Here is a 6,748-nt window from a genome sequence, read left to right as displayed (position 1 = left end):
TTTATTATGTTAAATTAAATTTCATTAATTAGCATGAAAAATAATTTATTTTAAACAAGGACAGTTTAGTAATCAAGTTTGTTTTAATTCTGATTCAAGTGAACTAATAAACAACTAATATGGAACCAAAATCATTTCTACTCCAAATCTAGAGTTCCAATGTAAGCTGGTGAAATGCTATCTTCAATACAACTGACCAGGGCTACCCCACCTCATCGGATGCTTATTGGGATGCCACTATCAAAGATTCTTCACCAGTGACAAATCGGATTCAAAGAGAATCCTTCAACGACAACAGCTATCACTCACTAAACACTATCTATATCAGGATTTCTTTTTCCATCCATGGCAAAGGATCAAACTTGAAAATTTTCCGGCTTAGCGAGTGTGGGAAAAGCCCTTTAAAAAAAATTCATTTTTGCAGGTGAGCCAAATGACGAGTCTACCTCTGCCAAGTTTAATAAACAATTTTAACTAGAATATAATTTTGTTTCCTCTTCAATTAATTTTTTCTCAATCTGATTATAGATTAATAAACGAGTCATTAGTATATATATATATATAGAAATAAAAATACGAACATTTCTTGTTTTCTTGAAGTTAACCACAAATGCAAATTTATACTTGATTAATGTACGACACCCTTAAGAGTCAAGATTACTAATCACATTGAAGCTCCCGTTGTTATCAACTTGAGGCACAATTCGGTTGATTTTTGACATCCAATCGTCCATTAATTTGGTAGATGCAGATATAAAAAAATGAAAATTAATTAAAGACTGCAATTTCTTGATTTTTATTCTTACTTTATCTATTCAACTAAAAGAAATTGCTAAATGAGATGAATTGAAATCTGTTCACGTCGAAACGTCTAATTCAAAAGTGACCGGCCATTAACGGATCGACTAATTAGGTGAGGGAAGCGGCAGGGACATGTGCCTTTGAAGTCTCAATAATAAAATCTTTTGAAGCAACATATTAATTCTGCATGAAATTAGAGATGTGACCTGCAGAGAAAAGGGAAACTGTTGATTGCATTCTGCAAGATTACGTGCCTTACATCTCTTTGCTTACTAACAAACTTAACAAACTAAGCTCTCTCTCACTTTAACAAATTACTGATCACTAACTGATTTACAACAACTTAAAGCTTCGGAGCTCTATACTCTACGTCCCCCCTCAATCATGCTTGTGTGAACCATGAGATTATTGCAATGTTGCACCAATAATCATAGGTAGTGTTATTCACACACCCATTTTTACTTCTCATACTCCTCTCAGTTTTCAGCTGTCGGATCAAATGAGTTGAAGAAGATCAATAGCCAAAGATTAACAAAGGTGTGGGAGATAAAAATGAGTTTCTGAATAGCACTTTCGCAAATCATTTTTTATGACCTTATCCTTCACAACAAGTTTATCTCAATGTGTTTTGCTATGTAATGGCTATGGCAGACATGTTGCCACTGTAAATCATGGGAGGAGCATCCAATGTGTCACAGCCCGTTCCGGGATTTTATATATCGGGGACGTGAAATGACGGAATTACCCTTGACGGATATTAAGGTATGTGTGTGTGGCATATTATTGGACTAAATTCATTCCTAAACTTTAGGAAAAATATTTAAGTAGATTAAATTGGGTTGTATGTTTTGTGTGGTTAGGGAGTTAGGAAAAAAAAAAGAAAATGGATGGTGATGGGGTATGTTGGACCACACACACACACAGTCCATCCTTCTTTCTCCTTTCCCCGTGTCTCTTTCTCTCTTCTCGATTTTTCTGCTTCACGTGCACTGTGTACGTACAGACAAGCTAGGAACCTCCCATTTCTTCACGGATCGAAGGTTCTAAGGTAAGATTTGAACTCCTAGTAAGCTTGTGAGTTCGTATATGTGATTTTTGGAACCTAAAATCCTCAGAATCGTTGTGAAACCCTAACCCCGAAAATGTGCACTGTTCATGCACACGTAAAATCTTGCATTTCAGGGAATTTCAAGCTCACAGTGAGCTTAAGGAGATCCTCACGAGCTTCGGGGTACTTCGTTGGTAGAATTTGGACGTCGGAGGACTGAGAACGGAGCTTTTCAAATTTGGCCGGATTATCGAGCTTCCTCAGGTAAAATCTAGTGGATTTTAGATCTTGAAACTAGTCTATCGTGATTCTACATGTTGAGGGCTTCAAATTGATATAAAATACGAAGAAAATGGTTGAGAAACGAAGGAGAACAAAGCGTTTGAAAATTTCCCAGATTCCGGCCACCAGAAAAACCAGTCTGGCGAGCTCGAGGAAGAAGACGCGCGTGGGGGCACGTGCCGCTTCAAAAAATTTTTTTAAAAATTTCTCGACGTCCGTGACGTCGAGTAGGTCGATGTGGTATATTCATATACCCAAATTGAGCACCGTATAAGAAGTTATTTCGAATTGTTGGTTATGTGCATTAATTAACGTTTTTATAGTTGTTTCGCATATAGGTGACACCTATCCCGAGGACGAGCGCATCCAGGGACGTCACGGGGGTTACGACCCATCGACTTACCAGTGAGTGGGCAGTTTTGTTTTCAGTATATACCTTTATACTATTAATTTTCCCAGAAATTGAATTTATATGAAAGTATGTTTTCAATTGCCATGCATGCATATTATGAATTATATGAATGGATATGAATGTATATATATATGTGAATTGGTGCTGCGGACGCACAGGTGAGTATCAGGTGAATTTTATGTTACTTATGTGAATCATTGATAATGCGAATTGTGTTGAGAGCTCATAACCTGCACCCCTGGTGTTAATGCTTATATTATTCACCGCACCGCACGCTCACCTTGGATCCAAGTAGGTGCATGTTGTACAGACCATGAGAGGGTTCCGACATGCTAGTCGAACAGACCACTAGAGGTGGTTCGGACTAGTAGGTGACCTTAGATCACGCGCGCAGATGATTGATGAGAGAAGCACTAGAGCGTATCATTACACCATTCTTGTCGTACAGATTACTTCAGGTAGTTCCGACTTATGTGCAGAGTAGTGCCGTACAAGTCACCGTGGTGACTCCGGCTGGGTTGAATATTGAACTATGGAATTAACCGTACAGGACCAACTGCAGGGTCTCCGGTTAATTCATCATGTCACATGTTATTTTGATGCATCTATGTTTTGTTATTGACATTTATGGCATGGCATATTCCTGGATTTGTGATAGAATGGTGACTTGTGACGTATGAGGTTTTATATGCTATTACGTTATTCTCTGGGAAAGTATACAGGTTTTACAGTGAGGGGTTAGAAATGTTTTTAATGAAATGTTTTGGAAACTTTGGTTTTACTAACCCACTCAATTTTGTTTTTGCGCCTCTCCAGGTTCTAGTTAGCAGTTGGCGACTCACGAGGTTTTTCTTCGGCGTTCTGACAGACTTCCTGCATGTAGGACTCACCTGCGGGTGTTGTACTTTAATTATAGTCCTACTTGACTGCACCTAGTTTTCTTTATGCTCTGAACTGGTGTACTGCACACTTATATTCACTCTAGCATGCTAGTTGGATATTACTACTAGTAGTTGGTTTTTATTCCTTCGTATCTCTCATATCCCTTGCTTCCGCACCGCACTTTTGGTTACGTCACACTCACGTGATAGCCAACACGCCTTGATTCTAGGATCGGGGTGTGTCAGTTTGGTATCAGAGCCTAGGTTGCAGTCCTGTATAATTGTTAATGCTCTAATGATCTTTTGATGTTTTCTGTCAGAATTATGCCGCCTCGTAGGGAGTCACGCCGTGCTTCTGAACCTAATTTCCCTGATATAACTCAGTTAGGGGAAGTGATGGCCCAGGCCTTTCAGAATGCAATCCGCCCTCCTCCTCCTTCTCAGAGGACACCCCTGGAGACTATGTATAATCTAAAATTGGATCGTTTCATGGGTAATGAAGGTCATGAAGGGGCAGAGAAGTGGCTAGACCATATTGAGATGACTTTTCAAGTGATGCAGAGTCAAGGAAATTTTCCTGCTAATAGATGGGTTGAGACCACTACTTGGTTTTTGGGATGAGAGCCTGCAGGTTGGTGGAAAAATCAAACTCAGTTTATGTCCCCTGAGATGGCAGCTGATTGGGAAGTATTCAAGGAACATTTTAAGAAAAGATTTATCTCTCCGGAGTACATTGATCGCAAGAAGCATGAGTTCACTCGATTGAAGCAAAAGAATATGTCAGCACATGAGTATTACAGAAAGTTTACAGACTTGTCTCGTTATGATCCTGATATAGCTGGTAATCAAGTATAGATGCTTCGTCGTTTTAAGCTGGGAACTAAGAGGAAATGGCGAACTTTTGCTAGTGCGCTTCCTTGCAACGATTATCATGAGTTTTTCGAGATTTTGGTTCGGATGGAGGATTCCGATAATCTTCCTAGTGACAGTGAGGATGATGAGGACAAGAATGATAGTCAGAAGAAGGATGATAAGGGCAAAGGTATCTCCACTTAGGGACCCCGTAAGACGCAGAATTTCAAGAAAAGTGGAGCAAGTTCGAGTTCTTCCAGTGGAGGATTTAGTGTCACTGGCCCGATGAGAGGTGGAAGATTTGCTGGCGGGCCTAGATTTCAGAGACAGAGAGATTTTGGTGGTGCTGGTGGTTCTGGTGCTCCGTTGTGCCGCCGTTGTAACTTCAGACATCATGGAGAGTGTAGGAGAAGCGGTAGTGGTGGTGCTTGCTACATTTGTGGACAAATGGGACATAGGGCTACTCAGTGTCCCCAGAGTCAGCAGAAATCTCAGCAGTCTGGTATGCCACCTCTAGCGCCGATTTAGCAGAACTTTGGATCAGGCAATTATGGTCAGACGGGTCGTGGTGGTGCTTACCACTATCAGGGTGATGCTGCTCCCTATGCTTCCGGACAGTATCAGTATTCCCAGGATCCTTATTCTCAGACTGGTATTCCTAAGACCCTGTGGGTTATCCTTCTTATTCTTCCATGTCTGCCAGTGGATCTCAGTGGCATCAGGGAGGTCAACCCTGTCAGGGAGAGGTTGCTGCTAGTGGTGCAGGATCATCGAGGCAGTCTAATCAGTCATGGCAGGGACGTACTTCACAGGGGCGAGGTAACCAAGGCAACAGAGGTCGTGGTGGACGACAGCAAGCTCAGGGACGTGTTAATCACATATCACTGCAAGATGATCAGAACCATCCAGATTTGATCATGGGTACGTTAAATATTCTTGGTCATTTTGCTAGAGTTTTGATTGATTGTGGTACACATTCTGTGATTTCTCATACGTTTGCTCAAATGACTCAACCTCACCCTTCGCCTCTAGGATTTGATTTAGAGTTTGCCATGCCTAGAGGGGATAAATGTTATGTTGATAGTGTTTATCTTGGATGTCCAGTGATGGTAGAGGGTGTAGTTATGCCAGCCAATCTTATCCCGTTAGATATTGTGGATTTTGATGTGATTCTAGGAGCATATTGGTTGCATTATAATCGTGCCCATATTGATTGTTACGGGAAATCTGTTACCTTTTATCGTCCTGGATTACCAGAGGTTACTTTTGTGGGTGAAAGAAGCGGGGTGAGACATGGAGTTATTTTTGCCATGAGAGCAAAGAAGTTATTATCGAAGGGTTGTCAAGGATACTTAGCCCATGTGGTATTAAATGATGTTGTTCCTAGCAGTGTAGAGGAAGTTGGAGTAGTCAGGCACTATCATGATGTATTTCCAAATGAATTGCCGGGATTGCCGCCAGACAGAGATGTGGAATTTTCTATTGATTTGCTTCCTGGTACAGATCCTATATCTTTAACTCCATACAGAATGGCTCCAGCTGAACTGAGAGAGTTGAAAATTCAGTTACAAGAATTACTTGATAAAGGTTTCATTCAACCTAGTACGTCACCTTGGGGAGCTCCGGTATTATTTATGAGAAAGAAAGATGGAACTCTGACATGCTAGTCGAACATACCACTAGAGGTGGTTCCGACTAGTAGGTGACCTTAGATCACGCGCGCAAATGATTGATGAGAGAAGCACTAGAGCGTATCATTACACCATTCTTGTCGTACAGACTACTTCAGGTAGTTCCGATTTATGTGCAGAGTAGTGTCGTACAGGTCATCATGGTGACTCCGGCTGGGTTGGATATTGAACTATGGAATTAACCGTACAGGACCAACTGCAGGGTCTCCGGTTAATTCATCATGTCACCTGTTATTTTGATGCATCTATGTTTTGTTATTGACATTTATGGCATGGCATATTCCTGGATTTGTGATAGAATGGTGACTTGTGACGTATGAGGTTTTATATGCTATTACGTTATTCTCTGGGAAAGTATACAGGTTTTACAGTGAGGGGTTAGAAATGTTTTTAATGAAATGTTTTGGAAACTTTGGTTTTACTAACCCACTCAATTTTGTTTTTGCGCCCCTCCAGGTTCTAGTTAGCAGTTGGCGACTCACGAGGTTTTTCTTCGGCGTTCTGACAGACTTCCTGCATGTAGGACTCACCTGCGGGTGTTGTACTTTAATTATAGTCTTACTTGACTGCACCTAGTTTTCTTTATGCTCTGAACTGGTGTACTGCACACTTATATTCACTCTAGCATGCTAGTTGGATATTACTACTAGTAGTTGGTTTTTATTCCTTCATATCTCTCATATCCCTTGCTTCCGCACTGCACTTTTGGTTACGTCACACTCACGTGATGGCCAGCACGCCTTGATTCTAGGATCAGGGTGTGTCACAATGGAACATGAAC

This window comes from Malus domestica, chromosome 12 (genome assembly GCF_042453785.1).
Source record: "Malus domestica chromosome 12, GDT2T_hap1".
In the NCBI taxonomy this organism is placed as follows: domain Eukaryota; kingdom Viridiplantae; phylum Streptophyta; class Magnoliopsida; order Rosales; family Rosaceae; genus Malus; species Malus domestica.
Note: the sequence above shows the minus strand (reverse complement) of the source record.